Source organism: Symphalangus syndactylus, chromosome 19, assembly GCF_028878055.3.
Source record: "Symphalangus syndactylus isolate Jambi chromosome 19, NHGRI_mSymSyn1-v2.1_pri, whole genome shotgun sequence".
NCBI lineage: Eukaryota > Metazoa > Chordata > Mammalia > Primates > Hylobatidae > Symphalangus > Symphalangus syndactylus.
In genome coordinates, this window is record NC_072434.2 from 80355830 (window position 1) to 80376657 (window position 20828).

At 43.2% G+C, this 20828-nt stretch overlaps 1 protein-coding gene across 1 annotated transcript in view; it reads right to left on the minus strand.

Annotated features, from left to right (window-relative positions):
* LYST (lysosomal trafficking regulator) overlaps nucleotides 1–3940 on the minus strand; it is a 227792-nt gene extending 223852 nt beyond the window's left edge. Inside the window, exon 1 of the mRNA XM_055235072.2 lies at nucleotides 3393–3940. The gene's annotated coding sequence lies outside the window, so the exon portion shown is untranslated. The remainder of the gene's footprint in view (nucleotides 1–3392) is intronic.
* Nucleotides 3941–20828: the final 16888 nt, after the last annotated feature.

The window sequence follows — 20828 nt, forward strand, 5'->3', positions numbered from 1 at the left end:
GCAACTATATGCATAGCACTGTACCTTTTATGTCTTGTATTTACAAGTCATTGGTTAGGGCATCTGAATTCTGTAATTGTCTCAAACATGTTTCTTTTTGTATTGACCACTTCCTCAATTTCAGAGAAGAAGGAAGGCTATATCTCACTCAATATTAGTTTAGCAATATATGTGAAAAAAACTCAGCAGTCTTGCCTTATACTGCCTTCCCTTGTGGAGAATCAATAGCATAGACATTCTGAAAACATGGATGGTAAGAATGGAGGTTGTAAGATGTACAAGTAAGTTGATTGGTCAGTTATTCTAAGTCAAGGATCCTGTGTTGATTTATTACTCGGTAAAAGTGTCATCATTTGACACCATCATAACAGTGACTATAAACACATCTTTGCCACACCTAATGTGTACATATAGCAAACCAGAAAGGACCATGGGAAGTGGGTTAGGGTATTTATACTAATGCTATAACTGATACTGCCTAGATGGAATGTACACATACCATGTAGGACTTACTGTCTGTTTTTACCAAGAGTGTTTTTTCTATTCTTGGTTCAGGGCTTTCCTTCTCTGTGCCTATTCCTTATTTATGGAAAACTGTCTCCTCAATTGTGATGTTTTAAAATCCCACCAGAACCTATCTTATCATCCTTAAATGTCCCTAGGATTCTGCTTCATCTTCAAAGATTTTTCTTACGCAAATGGGAAGATCAAGTATTGCTGCATTTTTTCCTTTAAAGAATTCCATTTCGCAGCCGGGCATGGTGGCTCACATCTGTAATCCCAGCATTTTCGGAGGCTGAGGTGGGCGGATCGCCAGAGGTCAGGAGTTCAAGACCAGCCTGACCAACATGGTGAAACCCCATCTCTACTAAAAATACAAAAATTAGCTGGGCGTGGTGGAGGGTGCATGTAATCCCAGCTACTTGGGAGGCTGAGGCAGGAGAATCACTTAAACCCGGGAGGTGGAGGTTGCAGTGAGCTGAGATTGCACCACTGCACTCCAGCCTGGGTGACAGAGCGAGACCCTGTCTCAGGAAAAAAAAAAAATAAATTCAATTTAGCTTTCTTTGAGAGAGGATCATGAGTCCAATTTACTGCCATTTGAGTCTGCTATAAAAGGAAAGGATCCCTAGCATTACATGGGGTGCTGGTCATTATGATAATTCAGATGATCCCCCTTTTTTGAGGTTACCAGAATGCTTTCACTTGGGTTGCCTTATTATCATGAATATAAAGGGGTGCTTGTTATTTTACTGAGGGTAAAATCAGCCTAGGAAATTAAGTGACTTGCTATATGTGATATGCAGGGCAGGGCTGGAACTGGGGTTCCTAACTCCAAATTCCTAAGCAGGTCATAACAAAGTGGTAACTACAAAACTTACCAACTGGTTTTCTTAAAAGGATTTTCTCCTTAGAAGTATTTTGCCAGAGTTTAATTTTAGATTGCAAGTGTTATTCACACTGTCACGTTTCAACAGGTTTGCAAGTTCTTCTGTGTGGAAAACATACTTTTACCGCAGGGAAGAGTCAGATGTTCTTTGCAGAGTCTTTGCTGTGCTTTAATTACCTAAAATTACTCCTTGGGAGTTTGCATATAGCTACATTACCACATTGAAGATACATATTTAACATGCACGATCGGCTTTGAGGAAAAATAATAGGGGTTTGAATTACCACACCATCCAACAATTCCACTTCTGATACATATCAAAGAGTGAAAGCAGGATCTCAAAGAGATATTGGTACACCCATGTTCATAGCAGCATTATTCATAAAAGCCAAAGGGGAAGCAATGCAAATGTCCATTGATAGATGAATAAAGAAAATGTGACATATTATATATATCACTCTGTGTGTGTGTATATATATTTACATATACGTACATATATATATATATCTATATGCAGTGGAATATTACTCAACCTTAAAAAGAAAAGAAATTCTGACACATGCTACAACATGGATGAATCTTGAAGGCATGATGCTAAGTGAAAAAAGCCTATCACAAAAGGACAAATCCTATATATAACATAAATAGAATAGTCAAAATCGCATAGATAGAAAATAGAATGGTGGTTGCCAGAAGCTGGGGGATAGAAGGAAATGAGGAGTTAGTGTTTAATGGGTACAAAATTTCAGCTGGGGAAGTTTAAAATGTCCTGGAAATGGATAGTGGTGGTGGTTACACAAGAATGTGAATGTACTTAATGCCACTAAACTGTACATTTAAAGTGGGTAAAATGATAAATTTTATGTTATGTATATTTAAACACACACACATACACACACACACTGTCTCTCTCTCTCACACACAAACACACACACACACGAATAGGAGGCAGAATACTTAACCCAGATCTGGAGGAAGGAGGATGGGGAAGGCTTCACAAAGGAGGTGGCTTTGTCTTGAAAAGAGAGGAAGAGTTTGGCAGGCAGGACAAGAGAAAGATATTCCAGGCTGAGGGAATAGCACAGGAAGTAAGGAGGTAATTCCAAGGTCATATTAGGAGAACAGCAGGTAATCCAGTTGATGACAGTCCTGGACTCTTGCAGGCGATGAAGCTGCAATGGCAGAGGGAGCCGATCTTGAAAGCTCCTGTGTGCCATGCAGAAGCTTTGGACTTTATTCCATAGGTACTGGGCAGCTACTGGAGTCCATTAAGCTGGATATATGACCAAGCTTGCATTTCAGAAAGAGAATGTGGGCAGTTGCATGAAGAGAGTATTGGAGGTGAAAGGGACTAGAGGCAGAGTCAATGGTGAGGAGACTCTTGCAGTAGCCCAAGAGAAAGATGATGAGGGCTCCAGCTGAGGGTATTGGAAATGGAGAGAGGTGTTAAGAGTGTGTGGGAACCTACGAGAGGTGGTGAGTGGAAGCTAAGGATGTGAGATAGCCTTAGCACGGAGGCCGAAGGGTTAGGGAGGGCTAGCAGTGAGGAGTGAGAAGGAGAGAAAGAATAAGTCCATGTTGGATATGTTCAGTTTCATGTGCCTTGTCTAAAAACATCCCACATGAGTCCATCTGCACACATGTATTGAGTGAGTCCTTATAACTACACCATGACCCAGACAAATAATCTCAATTTTGCTGGCACCCGAGAATCAGATTGGAATCTCTCCAATGAATGTCTTTGGCTCACCCCACTCCAGAAAAGTATCTGTATTCTCCCTCCTCAGATACTCTTCCCTGCGGTTTCTCAACAGTCCTGGCCACTCTCTGAGCAAGCAGTCTGCAGGGGCCAGCTGCTGGAGGCAACAGGCCTGCCAGGAATTCATCCACCAGTCACCTTTCTCGGTGGTACTTAAAGCTCTCAGTCGGCACCCAGCCTGCCCTCCTAAGCTGCCCATGCTCTCGGCTGGCACTGAAAAGTCTCAGAAACACTTTAACCTACCTGAACAGTGATTGCCTTTTTTAGATGAGCAAGGAACTCTTTGTTGCAGGCTAATTAGCAACCATCTTCCCAGGTAGCTGCAACGAAACTGGTTTCTTCCATGCTGTTAAGCAAGCTGGGTCTCTTGTTTGCAGTTAGATCCTGGCTTCTGTTCAGCTGACTTAGGGTAGGATTATTCCCCTGGCATTGAGGAACACACACGGTTGAGTCAAACAGCCCAAACCCCATTAGATGGCAAGGGAAAATACTGCTGTACTCTGATGTCACCCGAGGAAGACACGGGAACAGATGGTGAAGGCAAAAGCTTCATGAACCACGGAAACCTCAGAATACAACTTTCCCATGTAAGAATGAATAAACACTGAAAGAGGCCAAAACCCCAAACACTCTGGTATGAGGACTGCTCTTCTCAAAGCCGAAAGGTCGTTGGGATGGCTTCTTAGAAGCCCTTGCGTTGCTTTTTCATTTGGTAACGGGGCTAGGAAATCTCTGTGTCACCAGGAAGGCGAGTGGCCCTCTCTCCCTCTGGCTCTTTGGCAGGTGGCCACGCTTGTATCACATGGGGAATTTGGCAAATCAAGTCCGATTCTTTTGCAGTGTAGCTGCAGCAAGGATTTCCAGTTAGTGATTTTGTGGTGGCTCCTGTGAGTCATAATTCCCTGATTCTTCTGCAGAGAGGGCAGACCTAAGTTTGTCCTTGTGAGGACCATCATTACTCTTGGCTTGAGAAGTCTGCAGTCCTTGGAGGACATAGAACTAAACCCCCAAATCTGAGTTCTTTTTTCAGAGACAAGGTTTCGCTGTGTCATCCAGGCCAGAATGCAGTGGCACAATCATAGCTCACTGCAGCCTCGACCTCCTGGGCTCAAGAGATCCTCCTGCATCAGCCTCCCAAGTAGCTGGGACTACAGGCACGAGCCACCATGCCCAGCTAATTTTTTAATGTTGCCCAGGCTGGTCTTGAACTCCTGGCCTCAGGCAATCCTCTTTCCTCAGTCTCCCAAAGCCATGGTTTACAGACATGAATCACTGCACCTGGCCTGGAATATGAATTTGAAGCATGGATACTGCCACTAGCCTTCTGGTGGCAAACTTTCACCAAACTCATAGTGTCTTTTTTTTTTTTTTTGCCCTTCCTTTGTGCTAAAATATGCCTTTTTTTTTCCTCCTCCTGTTGTTACCTTTCAAATATTTTAATTAAAAACTACTGTCATCTTTTTAATATGCCTATTATGGATTTCTTAATTAATATTTTTATTTAGAAACTTTTGTACATATATATATATAAACAATGTCATTTTTTTTTTTTTTTCATTTGAGACAGGGTCTTGCTCTGAAGCTCAGGCCAGGGCACAATTGTGTGACCTTAGCTCACTGCAGCATCAAACGCCTGGGCTCAAGTGATCCTCCTGCCTCAGCCTCCCGAGTAGCTGGGATTACAGGCAAACACCACCATGCCTAGCTAATTATTTTTATTTTTTAGTGGCAGGGGCTTGCTATTTCACCCAGGCTGGTCTTGAACCCCCAGGCTCAAGCAATCCTCCCACGTTGGCCTCCCAACTAGCACTTTGCCAAGTTGCTCTTTTTAAATTAGCAATTATGCCACGTCCTGGGCTAGTATTTCATCAGTGTTATTGTATGCAATCCTCACAACAATTCTTCCAGATAGGTACTTTAATTCCCATTTTACTGATAAGGAATCTAAGACGTGTTCAGTGTTTCACTGCTTTTAAATGGTGGCACCAGTGCTTGAACCCAGGCCCGTTTAACATCCAATTCCATCCTTCTAAACTACGAACTAGACTGTTCTTTGCATGTGTGTTACATATATGTATATATAGACTACATAGTAGGCGGGCAATAAATATTTGTTGAATGACTATTCTGTAGTGTATGTATGTGCTCAGAACTATCAGGTTTATTACTGTCCTTAGAAATTGATGCTAATCATGTGATCTTCTGGATCAGAGTATAGCTAAAAAGATTCATATCATAACATCAGGTGGAGCCTAGAACAATGAGTATTAAAGTGAGTGCTTAGGTAATATGGTAATATCTATTACAAGCACCCACTTGTAATAGGTATTACTTATAACAGGTTGTGGCTGAACCCTAAAGCACCTGGCAGAGTCTTTATAATTAGTTCCTCAACAAATATTTATAAATGTATTCTAGTATATTATGTACCATGTAGGTATTGAGTTCTTGATAAATATTTCTCCAATACATCATTATTGCAGTCCCTTTTTATCACTGTTTAGGCCATGTCGATGAATTCCCCCAGCTGCACTCAGTGTAATGAGTGTGGGTTTGACTGTATTTACTATTCTCATATCAGCTGAGTTTAACTCACACCCAGCAGAGATGTTAAGGGTCAAAGGTACTGAGAGAAAGTTCTTTATCTATCCAACATGAAAACTGGCTGAATGCTGTGGATAATAAAGTCACTGTGAATGTATACCTTTAGGAGAAAAAGGCCTTGTTTCCTTTGAAATGTTGGTTAGCTCTGTTTCATGCGGTAACACATATTATTAAAAAGCCCCTGAAGCATTTTGAAGAGCTGTGAAGGCTTTACCTAAGTGTTACTTGCATTTCTCATGGTACTTCCTGCCTCATTTAATTCTACTAATGTTGTTAGATCACCTATCATAACTTGATGTACTGAATTAATATTTCCTCTTCAAGATGTTTTGGAAAAAAAATATATCTTGGCCTTATTATGAACTTAGAGGCCCTTGTTAATGAACAGGATGCAAATGATTCATTTGGAAGACAGAAATCCTTTCTGGGTGGCTACCGTTTACTTAAACATTCTTCTGATGTGCAGAGTGATTCTAACTGGCTTGAGAAAGTTGATACTGATTCCAAAACTAGGGTAATTTAAGATAAAAAATACACTAGGGGCTCTGTAAATGGGGTGAATATAACAAATTGCCTGAGATGAGCTGATTATCTAGGCTCTGAATTTGGCCTAGATTACTGGTAATCAAGGCAAAAAGAAAAATTAGATGGATAATATAGGTCTGACTGCCCCCACCATGTTTATTTGATAAAGAAACATTTATATGCCAGGCGCGGTGGCTCATGCCTGTAATCCCAGCACTTTGGGACCGAGGCGGGCAGATCACCTGAGGTTGGGAGTTCGAGACCAGCCTGACCGACATGGAGAAACCCCCGTCTCTACTAAAAATACAAAATTAGCCGGATGTGGTGGCGCATGCCTATAATTCCAGCTACTCTGGAGGCTGAGGCAGGAGAATTGCTTGAACCCGGGAGGCGGAGGTTGCGGTGAGTGGAGATCGTGCCATTGCACTCCAGCCTGGGCAACAAGAGTGAAACTCCATCTCGAAAAAAAAAAAAAAAGAAATATTTATAAATTTACCCAAATTTTACTTGGCATTCTATTCAAGGAGGAAAAAAGCATTTGTCTCCTAAAGAGTTACTGTATTCCTTTAAAAATATCCACAGGCAAACATAGCAACTCATTAAAAATTATAGCCTACTCACAGGTTGTCTGCCATTCTTATTAGAGAAGAGAGAATGGCATATTAAAAATATGTCAGAAGTTATGGGAAGTTGTGAAGTGTAAGACAGACTTCAAGTTGTGATCCTTCACAAGGCTTCATTCTATGCTAGGCTGTTTGGGAGAGTTCAGAAATCAGCTGAATATGAAACATATAAGAGCAACTATCCAGCTGAGGTGGTACATACCGCACTACTTTATGGAGAGGACTGAAAAAGTCAATTAAGCTCCTAAAATTCCTTCGTCATTGCTAAGCAGCATTGACAAGCTAAGATATGAAGTTGGGAGACGGACTAAATACACAGGATGGCAGAATAAGACTAGACAAATCTTGAAGGGTTAAAGAAATGAGATCATTCTAACAATGCATTTAGTAGAGGTTAGTGCCATGTCGGGCCCTGCCGTTGAGTCGAAAACATCAATGGTTTGAGTAAAGCATAGGTGGGAGGTATTTTGCAGCACTTGTGGGAAAAGGTGTTCAGGGTTTTAGTCGAAAGCAAGCTCCATGTGAGGCCACATTGTGATGGTTGCAGTCCTTCATCCACCTTTTACCTACCTATCAAAAAATAAAGGAAACAGTGGGCTGGATGGTTTGTCCTTGGGGTAAATCCTCTCTCTGGTTGGGGCTGCTGTTGTCCAGGTAAATACCTTTGCAAGCCAACATGCTTCCCATTTAACCCTGGGTTTTACCAATCCCAGCTGTCTCACAGAGGCCTGACTTGCACCTGTCTGTTCTCCGCCCTGCCCAAGCAGTCATTTGACGCCCTGATTTAGAATAAAGGAAGTGATAAACTCTCTCTAGGCCATGCTGCTTGGACTTTGCCAGGGGTATTTCATTCCACTTAGAATACCACTCTTATAAGTATTGTACAGAAATTAACTCATTCAGAGAGTACCTAGGATAAGGAGTCTTAAAACTGAGTCATAGGAGGAACAGTTAAAAAACAGCAGGCTGGCCATGGTGGCTCATGCCAGTAACCTCAGCACTTGGAAGGCTGAAGCAGGAGAATCACTTGAGGCCTTGAGTTTGAGACCAGCCTGGGCAACATAGCAAGACCTCGTCTCTACCAAAAAAAAAAAAAAAAAAAATTAAAGCACAAAGCTTTCTCTAGAAGACAAAAGACAGAGAGACAAGAAAGCTGTCTTCCGACGCCTGAGGGCTGTCACAAAGCAGACAGATTCACGGTATCTCTGTGGCCACGAGAGGTAAAGGCAGCACAGGGAGACCTCAGAGCGTTTCAGCCATAGAAGGAAGCCGCACAGAAGCGAGTCTGTAGGTGTTAGAAGGCAGCTGTGCTACATTAACTTTCAGATCCCTCCAACCTGCCATCCTTGAGGTTCTTACGAATGTTGAAGTAATCTCGATTCTCGGAACTACCATCCCTCCTCCTCACCACCCCCGACACCCCAGAACCCTTTCTTGCTATAAAAAGCCCATTCCTTAGAAAGTTAAACATAGAATTACCATGTGATCCAGTAATTCCACTTCTGGGTATGTACTCAAAAGAATCAAAAGTAGAATCTCAAATAGATACTTGTACAGTAATGTCTAAAGTAGCATTATTCACAGTAGTCAAAAGGTGGAAGTAACCCCAGTGTCCCTCAACGGATTAATATAACAAAATGTGAGGTATCCATATCATAGAATATTATCCAACCTTAAAAAGAGAAGAGATTCTGAGACATGCTGCAACATGAATAAACACTGAGGACGTTATGATAAGTAGAACATGCCTGTCACAAAAGGACGAATATTGTATGATTATACTTATATGAGGTACCTGGAGTAGTCAAATTAATACAGACAGGAAGTAGAATGGTGGTTGCCAGGGTCTGCCAGGAGAGGGGGATGGGGAGTTGTTTAGTGGGTACAAAGTTTCTGTTTGGGAAGATGAAAAAGTCTGGAGATGGATAGTGGTGAGGTTTGCACAAGAATGTGAATATACTTAATGACACTGAACTGTACACTTAAAAATGGTTACATTGTGGCCAGGCGTGGTGGCTCACACCTGTAATCCCAGCACTTTGGGAGGCCAAGGCAGGTGGATCACCTGAGGTCAGGAGTTTGAGACCAGCCTGACCAACATGGTAAAACCCCGTCTCTATTAAAAATACAAAAATTAGCTGGGCATGGTGTGTGCCTGTAATCCCAGCTACTCGGGAGGCTGAGACAGGAGAATTGCTTTCACCTGGGAGGCAGAGGTTGCAGTGAGCTGAGATTGCACCATTGCACTCCAGCCTGGGCAACACAGCGAGACTCCATCTCACAAAACAACAACAAAAGGTTGGGCGCGGTGGCTCACGCCTGTAATCCCAACACTTTGGGAGGCCGAGGCGGGTGGATCACCTGAGGTCAGGAGTTCAAGACCAGACTGGCTAACATCGTGAAACCCCGTCTCTACTAAAAATACAACCATTAGACAGGCATGGTCGTGGGCACCTGTAATCCCAGTTACTCGGTAGGCTGAGATGGGAGAATCACTTGATCCTAGGAGGCAGAGGTTGCAGTGAGCCAAAATTGCTCCATTGCACTCCAGCCTGAGTGAAAGGGCAAAACTCTGGCTCAAAACAGAAAAGAAACAAACAACAACAAAAAAAAAAAAATAAAAAAAAAAAAGATGGGGTGGTTCCCCTCCAGTGGCTCACACCTGTAATCCCAGCACTTTGGAAGGCCGAGGCAGGCAGAATGCTTGAGCCCAGGAGTTTGACACCAGCCTGGGCAACTTGGTGAAACCCTGTTTTTACAAAAAAGTACAAAAATTAGCCTGGTGTGGTAGCCCATGCCTGCAGTTCCAGCTACTTGGGAGGCTGAGGTGGGAGGATCACCTGAGCCTGGGGAGGTCGAAGCTGCAGTGAGCCGTGATGGCACACTGCTGCACTCCATCCTGGGCAACAGAGTGAGACCTTGTTTCAAAAAAATAAATAAAAGGCTGGACGTGGTGGTTCAGGCCTGTGATCCCAGCACTTTGGGAGGCCAAGGTGGGAGGATCACCTGAGGTCAGGAGTTCGAGACCAGCCTGGCTAGCATGATGAAACCCTGTCACATACAGTATGTGTGACCTGCACATACTGTTCTTTTGCAGGGAAAACAGACCCTGTATTTTTGGGATTCCTGAAAGGTGACCAGGTGAGAGCAAAGCCCAACTTCCTGGGGAAAAGCTCTCAGCGCAGTGAATGCTACATTCAGAGGTTTCAGAGGTAGGAAGACTCTGGATGTGAACTACCTTGTGTTTTTTTTTGTTTGTTTGTTTTTCTAAAATTACCAAAAAAGAGGAATATCCACAGAAGCAGAAGTAGGAATGGGGAAGGAGGGGACAAGTTTAGACTAAGCTCTTCTGTAACCTCACTTCTGCTTTTGAAGTCTCACAGCTCTATAAGGTAAGATTACTTGTGTTAGCGCTTAAGTCAATATTTGAGGTGACAAGTTCATGTTTTCTCTGCTAATTTACCTAATTTCTTCCGAAATTCCTATGAAGTATACTGGATTGTGAAATTAGTTTCTGCAGAGACACCTGAATCATGTCTCAAAGAAGGGTCATTATCTTAGGGTGCAATATCATGATTTTATAACATAAAGCTAAGTCATGCAGTCCTACTGTCTTGGAAAAAAAAAACCTTTCACAGTTTTAGTAACAATTAGGATTATCATTGTTTATGTTTCCAAGTAGAAACAAAGTTTCTCATTTTATGTAGTTATGTGTGCTCCAAAGAGTCATGGACTGGGAGCCTGAAGACCTGAATTTTGCTCCAGTTCTACGGTAACCGTCTATTTGATAGTGGGCCTCAATTTCCTCATCTGTGAATGAGAAGTGACACTCCTTTATTGCTAAGAGGCTGCAATCATTGATATTCATTAAGCTGGAGAGGAAAGTGGGTGTATGCAAATATAAAATCCACATGATATGTAAGCATATACTACATATGCAATGTAATCATGAAGGCATTATGATTAATAGTATTAAATGAGAAATGTTGATATCATAGTATTAGCAGAAGAAATTCTCTCTGGAGATAATTAATATTGAAGCTGGATGAATATTTATGGGACATTTGCCTTCCCAATTTTTCACAGTGATTTTCAGGAAAGAAGTTTAGACAACTTTCCCTGGTAACTTTGTCTCAATGTCTAAATGGCCTAATGGTGAGCAAAACATTCCTTTCATTTAAGCCACTGCTACCTCATGAACAACACATTGATCAAGAAACAGAACATGACCAGACTCTTAGAAGCTCTCTTCATAAAATCAGATCGAATCTACTTTGCTGTGTCTGGCTTCTTTCACTCCAGATTATGTTTATATACATTGAGTGCACATGGACACAAAGAAGGGAGCAACAAACACGGGGCCTACTTGAGGGTGGAGGATGGGAGAGGTATAAGGATCAAAAAACTACCTATTTAGTACGATGTTTATTACCTGGGTGATGAAATAATCTGTATACCAAACCTCCGTGACTCGCAATTTACCTATATAGCAAATCTGCACCTGAGCCCCTGAACCTAGAATAAAAGTTAAAATATAGGCCAGTACGGTGGCTCACACTGCAGTCCCAGCACTTTGGGAGACCGAGGTGGGTGGATTACCTGAGGTCAGGAGTTTGAGAACAGCCTGACTAACATGGTGAAACCCCGTCTCCACTAAAAATACAAAAATTAGCTGGGTGTGGTGGTGCGTGCCTGTAGTCCCAGCTACTCTGGAGGCTGACGCAGAAGAATTGCTTGAACCCGGGAGGCGGAGGTTGCAGTGAGCCAAGATGGCGCCATTGCACTCTAGTGTGGGCAACAAGAGTGAAACTCTGCCTCAAAAAAAAAAAAAAAGTTAAAAAAAAGTGTGTGTGTGTGTGTGTGTGTGTGTATCTACATGTATATGTCTATATAAATATAACTTTTAAAAAACGATTATGTTGGCTGGGTGCAGTGGCTCATGCCTGTAATCTCAGCACTTTGGGAGGCTGAGGTGGGCGGATCACCTGAGGTCAGGAGTTCAAGACCAGACTGACCAACATGGAGAAAACCTGTCTCTACTAAAAATACAAAATTAGCCAGGCGTGGTGGCATCTTATATTCACAATCTGATGAATGATTACAAACTGAACACACTCATGAATAACCACACAGGGGGGCCGGGCGAGGTGGCTCACGCCTGTAATCCCAGCACTTTGGGAGGCTGAGGTGGGAGGTCAGGAGATCCAGACCATCCTGGCTAACATGGTGAAACCCTGTCTCTACTAAAAATACAAAAAATTAGCCGGGCATGGTGGTGGGCGCCTGTAGTCCCAGCTACTTGGGAGGCTGAGGCAGGAGAATGGCGTGAACCTGGAAGGCGGAGCTTGCAGTGAGCTGAGATCGCGCCACTGCACTCCAGCCTGGGCGACAGAGTGAGACTCTGTCTCAAAAAAAAAAAAAAAAAAAAAAAAAGAAAAACCACACAGGGGAAGGATACTGAACCCAGTCTGAGGGAGAGGAGGAGGAGAGCAGGCTTCCTGGAGAGGTGCCATCTGATCTGAGTGAGCCAGATAAAGAGGACAAAGGCATTAGCAGAAGAGGGAACAGTATCAGCCCAGGCCTGGATGGAGAGCAGCATTCTGTGGGCAAGACAACAGTCAGCAGTTTAGTGTGGTTAGAAAATAAAGTGCAAGTCAGAAAGTGCTGAAAAATAAGTCAGCGAGATGGGCTGGTGCCTGTTCAGGGAAGCTGCTGGAAGTTAAGGTCAGTAGCTTGGACATTTCTACAGAAAGAGATCACTGAACATTTTAGCCAGGAATGGGGTGGGAGGTGTTGGATTTGGGGAGGACGTGTTTGGAGGCAGGGAGATCTGGTGAGATATGATCAGGATCTGCCCTAGGTCAGTGGTAATGAAGAGGGAGAGTCAGGCATAGGTTTAAGAACCTTTAAGAGGTAAAACTGGTAGGACTTGGTTATTGATTAAATGTGGAACAGATTGGAGAGAGAGAAAAAAGAGAGAGAGAGAAGTCAGTAGCTTGAGTGACCTCATTATGATGGAATCTCATCGACAAAGAGAACACCAGGGAAACAGTTTGGTGACATGGGGGACGTGAGGTGACACTTAGGTTTGGGATATATTGAGTCTGAGGTGCTTGGGGGATGTAGAAACAGCTTTGATTTTGAATTACTTATTATTACAACATAATGGCAAGATGTATGGTTTGGGGATTAGCATCTCCCTTCACTGAGCTCACTTGTATTCAGCGGTTCGTATATTTCACCATGGTAGGTGCTAGGAGTGCCCCATCCAGGTCCCTTTTACCCCCAGCTGCTGTGAGGGCTAGCTGATGACAACTCACAGCCCCTCCTTCTCCTGAGAGTCATGGCTCCCAAAATGCATTCTGGCCCAGACATACAAAAGCTCGGCCCCCAGCATCAAGGAGGCATTGCCTGTGTGGTGCACTTTGGGTTTCCCAAGCTCCCTGAAGGGATCAGCCTGAAGCTGGTCTCCAGATGACACCACATCCTTGCTTGACTTTCCCCACCCTGTGCTCTCTTGCCTCCTCACTCCCCTCCTCCTGAGAACACTGCCCCTATGAATCACTTGCTCAAGAATCCTCCTGCTTCTTGAGAACCCCACCGGAGACACGGGAGAAATTGGGCAGTTGGGAGTTGGTTGGCCACAGTTTCAGGAATCCACAGTAAAGAGGGGGCTGAAGGTGAATTTTATTCCTCTGGACAGAGCTGTTAGTGAAATGAATGATAGTGGGGTTGCCTTTATCCACAGTAGAAGGTCATTTGTGTTATTTTTATTGGTTTTTAGTTTATTAGTTTTATTAAGCCATGATTCTAAATCTCTGAGTCAAAAGCATTTGTCAAAATTCCTGCTTATGGACTATTAAAGTTCCTGAGTTTGGAAGGAGTTCTTTTTTCCTAAATTCCATGTTGCCCTTCCCTTCTTTACTCTTCATGTTTGAAATGATGTCACTGAAAGCAGGTGCTCTTTGGTGGTTGAGATGGACCCACCTGTCATCCCTAGACTGGATCCATTTTCTCCCTTGAACTCTTGTAGTATCTCTTTGCTTCTCTAAAGTAGCAGTTCTGGGCACTGTCCATGGAATTGCCCATTTCTTGCCTATTTAGTCAAAGAAGACTCAAGAACTGAGCATAATTTAGAGTTAACGTGGCCTTCTTCTTTATCTCATTGAAAAGTGCTTACAAAATATTTATTGAATGATAAAAATAAAAGATTAAATGAATGAGTGATCAATATTGCCAAACCAGGCAAGTTCCATATAAATGCAAATTGGTTTTCACTGTGCAATGTCCTTTCGCTGTATGTTTCTTTAATCTGTTTGCCCTATCGGCTCCAATTGGTGGCAAAGACTACATCTTCTATTTCCCTTTTATCCCTGCAATAGACTATAGAAATCGTATTTGATGGAATAACTAATTAGTCAGTCAACATTTATTGATCGCCAACTCTTTTAAGGGTATTTTAAAGATGGGGATTTAAAAGTAAATAAAACACAGTGGTCTTTAAGGAGCTCAGGATGGCCTGAGTATACAATTTGTTCTTAAATACAATGACTTGTTCAATGCATAACTACATTTGGTTTAATATTTGTTCCTTTGTAAACTTCTCATAGAAATAAATTCACAAATAATTAAAACATCGTTTTGCAGACCACGTGACTGAATTTTGTCAGCAAATATGGCCGGTATGCCAATCAGGCTCTGGCTGTAAGTGCAATCAATACATTACTGCTTAGCTAAAAAGGCAAAGTTGCTGGTTCAAGTCCTACTGTGTGTATCTGTAGGGGAACTAAGGTGTCCACTGTGGGATGTGTGTGAATCTGAATCTAAATTGCAGGCTGGGAAGGCTTACTTTAAACAGCATGTTTCTTTAAATTTCTGACATTAGGTTCCTTGCTCCAAGCTTTGAAATGAAATCAAAGCTGGCTTTGGCCTTGGCTTTAGCTTTGGTCTAGTAATAGCCTGATAGGTACATCTACAGTAGCTTTTTTTTTTTTTTTTTTAATAACTCTTTCCCTTTAAAGACAGAAACACTTTGAGTTTCTCGGTGTCTGTGAGGTGAGTCATGCATTTTATAGGTGCAGAAATTGAAAGAGGAGTGACTTGCGTATGGTCAGATAGCAAGTCCAAGAATACGGTGAGTCCAGCACTACAGGGCCACCCAGAACTACTTGGCCTGCTGCCCATCCTCTTGTCTCTCCATTGCACTAGGCATAAATGTCAGTAAAGAAAGCAAGTGTGGCCCATTGAGAGAAAATGTGGCATAAGCCAAGAGTTCAAAGCACTTGACGAGGTAAAGGCAGATCCAGGTTGAGGCTCCGTTCTGCCCAGTTGATGATGAAATACTGAGAGTAGATTCCTTCCTTTTCACCTGTTCCTGCCCCACTTGCCTCTGAAAGTCAGCCAGCACACTTTCCTCACCAAATGGGTGGTGGGTTCTGGGCAAAACAATGTTATAATAAAAACAGAAAAGGTAAACCATGCCATTGGCTCTGACTGCCTTAAAGGGTTTTTGTCTCTAAGCTAGAAGACATGCTTTCTTGTACTTTCCCTGTCGGGATGGAGGCATTTCACTTGTCATCCATAGAAATTCTCCTAATTCTCCTACTTTTGGGAGTGTAAATTAGTTCAACCATTGTGGAAGACAGTGTGGTGATTCCTTAAGGATCTAGAACCAGAAATACCATTTGACCCAGCAATCCTATTGCTGTGTATATACCCAAAGGATTATAAATCATTCTGCTATAAAGATACATGCACACATATGTTTATTGCAGGACTATTTATGATAGCAAAGACTTAGAACCAACCCAAATGCCCATCAATGATAGACTGGATAAAGAAAATGTGGCACATATACACCATGGAATACTATGCAGCCATAAAAAAGAATGAGTTCATGTCCTTTGCAGGGACATGGATGAAGCTGGAAGCCATCATTCTCAACAAACTAACACAGGAACAGAAAACCAAACACTGCATGAACTCACTCATAATTGGGAGTTGAAAAATAAGAACACAGGGACACAGGGAGGGGAACATCACACACCAGGGCCTGTCAGGGTGTGGGGAGGTAAGGAAAGGGAGAGCATTAGGACAAATACCTAATGCATGCGGGGCTTAAAACCCAGATGATGGGTTGATAAGTGCAGCAAATCACATGGTACATGTATACCTATGTAACAAACCCGCACATTCTGCACATGTATCCTGGAACTTAAAGTAAAATAAAAAGAAAAAAGAAATTCTCCTACTTTTTTTGGCAATAATGGCTGTTAGCAAAAGAATTCACCATCTATTGAATACCTGTTTGAGCCAGGTACCATTGGGCTTTTTTTTTTTTTTGAGATGGAGTTTCACTCTAGTTGCCCAGCCTGGAGCTCAATGGCGCAATCTCAGCTCACTGCAACCTCCGCCTCCTGGGTTCAAATGATTCTTCTGCCTCAGCCTCCAGAGTAGCTGGGATTACAGGCACCTGCCAGCATGCCTGGCTAATTTTTGTATTTTTAGTGGAGACGGAGTTTCACCAGGTTGGCCAGGCTGGTCTTGAACTCCTGACCTCAGGTGATCCACCTGCCTCAGCCTCCCAAAGTGCTGGGATTACAGGCATGAGCCACCATGCCCGGCCCCATTGGGCATTTTACTTGGTCTTTTTTAATCCTCATGACAACAGATATTTATTAAGCAACTACCAAGTGCCAGACACCATGTTGGGGGCAGGAGATAACAAAAATAAATAAGGCACAGTCTCTACTCTCTGGTGTTAAAAAGACTAGTGTGGAAGACGTAATCATAATCAAGTAACTGTAATGTGGTTTTATAAGGGCTCCAGTAAGAGGTGACCCCGGAAGGTGATGGGAGCACATAGGAGGAGAATCTAATCTGATTTTGGGGTCCCAAGAAAGTCTTCTTATAAGAAGTGATGTCCAAGCACTATTAGATGCAAGAGAATTCTTTTTTGATATAGGGTCTTGCTCTGCCATCCAGGCTGGAGGGCAGCGGTGCAATCATATCTCACTGCAGCCTCGACCTCCGGAGCTCAAGTGATCCTCCTGCCTCAGCCTCCCAAGTAGCTGGGACCACAGGTGTGCACATCGCACCCAGCTACTTTTTAAATGGTTTTTTGCAGAGATAGAGTCTCACTATGTTGCCCAGGCTGGTCTCGAACTCCTGAGCTGAAGCGATCCTCTTGCCTCAACATCCCCAAGTACTGGGATTACAGGTGTGAGCCACTGCACCCAGCCCTAGATGGGAATTGTTAGCTCCAGACTTATCTCTGAGCCTCATAGGGTTTGTGGAAGATAGAATAATGACCCCCAAAGATGTCCATATCCTAATCACCAGGACCTGTGAATATACACGGCAAAACAAAACAAAAAAAACAACAGCAAAAAAAAACAAAACAACTTTGTCATTGTGATTAAGCTAAACATCTTGAGATGGGGAGCTTATTTATACTGGGTTAGCTGGGTGGGTCCACTGTAATCACATGTAATCCCTTATAAAAGGAGTCAAGGCCAGGCGTGGTGGCTCACCCTTGTAATCCTAGCACTTTGGGAGGCCAAGGCGGGCGGATCGCCTGAGGTCAGGAGTTCGAGGTCAGTGTGACCAACATGGTGAAAACCCATCTCTACTAAAAATACAAAAATTAGCCAGGTGTGGTGGCACATGCCTGTAGTCCCAGCTACACGGGAGGCTGAGGCAAGAGAATCACTTAAACCCGGGAAGTGGAGGTTGCAGTGAGCCAAGACTGGGCCACTGCACTCCAGCCTGGGTGACAGAGCGAGACTCCATCTCAAAAAAAAAAAAAAAAAAGGAGTCAAAGCCAGGTGTGGCGGCTCATGCCTGTAATCCCAGCACTGTGGGAGGCCAAGGCAGGAGGATCACTTGAGCCCAGGCTGCAGTGAGCTATGATTGCACCGCTGCACTCCAGCTTCGGTAACAGAGTGAGACTGTTTCTAAAGAAATTTTTTTTAAGTAAATAAATAAAGAGGGAATCAAGAAGGTCAAAGTCAGTAGTGGGAGATGTGATGACAGAAGCAAGAGGTTAGAGTGACGTGAGGAAGGGACCATGAGCCCAGGAATGGACCTTCAGAAGCTGGAAAAGGCAGGAAAACAATTCATCCTTAGAGACACCTGAAGGAGCCTGCCCTGCTGACACCTTGCTGTAGCCTGCAAGACACATTTTGGACCTCTTCCACAACCGTAAGAGAATAAATTTGTGATGTTTTAAGCCACTAGGTTTGTGGTAATTTCATACAACAGCAATAGAAAACTAATACAGAGTTTAAGATATAACTTGCCCAGTGTCACAAATTAGACAATGATGAAGCCAGGATTAAAACCAAGAGTGAATAATTCCAAAGCCCAGGTGGTCTTTCCTCAGAGCTCATGTTACCTCTTGGGAAACTCTTTAGGTCTTCATTCAATATAATTTGAAGAACTCGTCTGTCAGCCTCCCTTCTCTCTTGCCTGAGGCACAAATACATGCTCACGGAGACGGTAAGTGGCATTAGCTGCAAAAATGCTGGAACGCAAGAGGACGAACATCTGCAGATCAATGAATGTTTGTTTTCTGAATAGTATTGTGGAAAAGGAACTGGATTAAATGTTAAGAGACTTGGTTCTAGTCCTAGTACTGGTATTAACTGGCTCTGAGACTGGAGCAAAGCCCTTAATATTTCTAAGCCTCTTTTTTGCTCATCTGCAAAATGAGGGCTTAAGCTAGATAGTTTTTGATATTCTTTTAGTTTCAACTTTCTACAATTCCTCAAGACTATCAGTATGTCCTGCCTCTTCTCTCCAGGACACACACTTTGAGGCCATTTAAGCCTCTAATGGGAGTTCAGTCTTAGCAACTTAGATGCCAGTTCATCTATTATTTAGCCAAGGACGAGGAAAGAGACCTCTCCTTTTCCAGTGTCAACAGAGATCATCTTAAAGTCCCTGAGTTTTAGAACCTCGAAAGATTACTTAGCAACTGGCAAAGTGGAAGAGAATGATCTGAGTTTGTAAATTCTGATATTGCATTAAAGTCTTATTTGAATGGTCCTAGATGAAAAATAGTTCCAGCTAGTTCTGGAAATGGCCGTACTCCAGGTCATCTGGTGCTTGAAAGAGGAGCTTGAAATAAGATCTGGACCATTGGCAAATGATCTTAGGTGCCACAGTATACTAGATTCAAGGCTGTTTCAGGTTGTGAGTTCAAGCCGAAAGCAATACTGAGGCTTTAGCTACGCGGGAGTGCTCCCTGTGGGTTTCAAGCAGCGTTAATGATTATACTTGCCACAGCTTGGCATATTTGAAGCATGGAAACCACAGCACAAATTTCCCTCTATCTTTCTGTGCTGGTTCTAGGTATAATTCTACCAATGCTGCTGATGTTACCCAAATTGGTTCCTTGACATTTCTCTGCTTTCTGCACGGTAGATGCCCTAGAACATTAAGGAGGCAAACATACTGATTATTAGCCGGATCAATCGACAAACAATACATAATAAACACACCCATGGCCTTAAAGGACTTTCCCTTCTTGACATCTCTCTACAGCAGGTGACACTCATCACTTTCTTCTAAAACCTGTTTCCATCCTATTCCAGGATGCTTTACCCACTTCCTCTTCTGGGCTGCCCCTGCTTACTTCTACCTCGGGCTCCTCTTCTTCCCTTTGCCTGCTCACTCTTAGTCTTCCATTTCTATACGTGGTTCTCAACTTTCCTCTGCACGTTTTCTCCCTTGACAGCCTCGTCCCATCTGAATGCTTTAACTTCCTAATGCGGACCACACTGAAGTCTATAGAGAGCTCCAAGCTGTCTCTTGAGCCTCAGTCCCACATACTGAAGACACTGGGTCACAAAGCCTGGGCTGAATCCCATCTCTGCCACTCAGAACAGCTGTGTGAATGTGGTCACGTGACTTCAGCCTCCGTTTCCTTATCCATAGAATGGGGAGAATCATAGAATCCACCTCTTAGTGTTGTAGTAAGCATTTAGATGTTAATTTTGTGAAATGATTGGTTCAGAGTATTCACTTAATAAATTATAACTTTATTTTTTATTTTTTTATTTTTTTGAGATGGAGTCTTGCTCTGTCACCCAGGCTGGAGTGCAGTGGCGCAATCTCCGCTCACTGCGGCCTCCACCTCCCGGGTTCCAGCAATTCTCCTGCCTCAGCCTCCTGGGTAGCAGGGATTACAGGCACATACCATCACACCTGGCTAATTTTTGTGTTTTTAGTAGAGATGGGGTTTCACCATATTGGCCAAGCTGCTCTCGAACTCCTGACCTCAGTGGTCTGCCCACCTTGGCCTCCCAAAATGTTAGGATTACAGGCGTGAGCCACTGTGCCTGGTCATAAATGATATCTCTAATTTTATTTGAATAATTGATCTTTAGAACTTGAAAGCTCTGCTAGCACATCAATACATTCCTCTTTTCTCCAAATAAGCAAAACCAAGCACCTCGCACAATCCATCCAGTGATCTCTACTTCTGTTAGTGGTGTCACCTACCTTCCCGTTTTCTAGACCTAAGAGTTTGAAATCAACATGGAGCCTCTTTCTTTTGCCCCCACATGTAGTCAATTGCCAAGTGCTGCCTCTCAGTTCAAATCCGGTCCCTCCTCTCCATTCTTTCCCTAGTAGCCTAATTTACATTGCTCACGGTCACAGTTCCCTAAGCAGACTCCCTTCCTCCCACAATCAATTCTGCACCTCACAGAAACATGCATCTTGGCTGTAAGCGCACACTCCCTGGTCCTAAACAAACTTCCACTGACTCACCCTTCTTGTTGAATAAAATCCAACCCCTCAATGTGGCAATTCAAGTTCTAGCAGAGTATGATGGAGGCTTGGCTCAGAGTGTGTGTTGAAGGGCTGGGCGGGTGGGGACTGCCCTCTGGATGGCATGAGTAGGCATCAGCTTGGAGTGGGA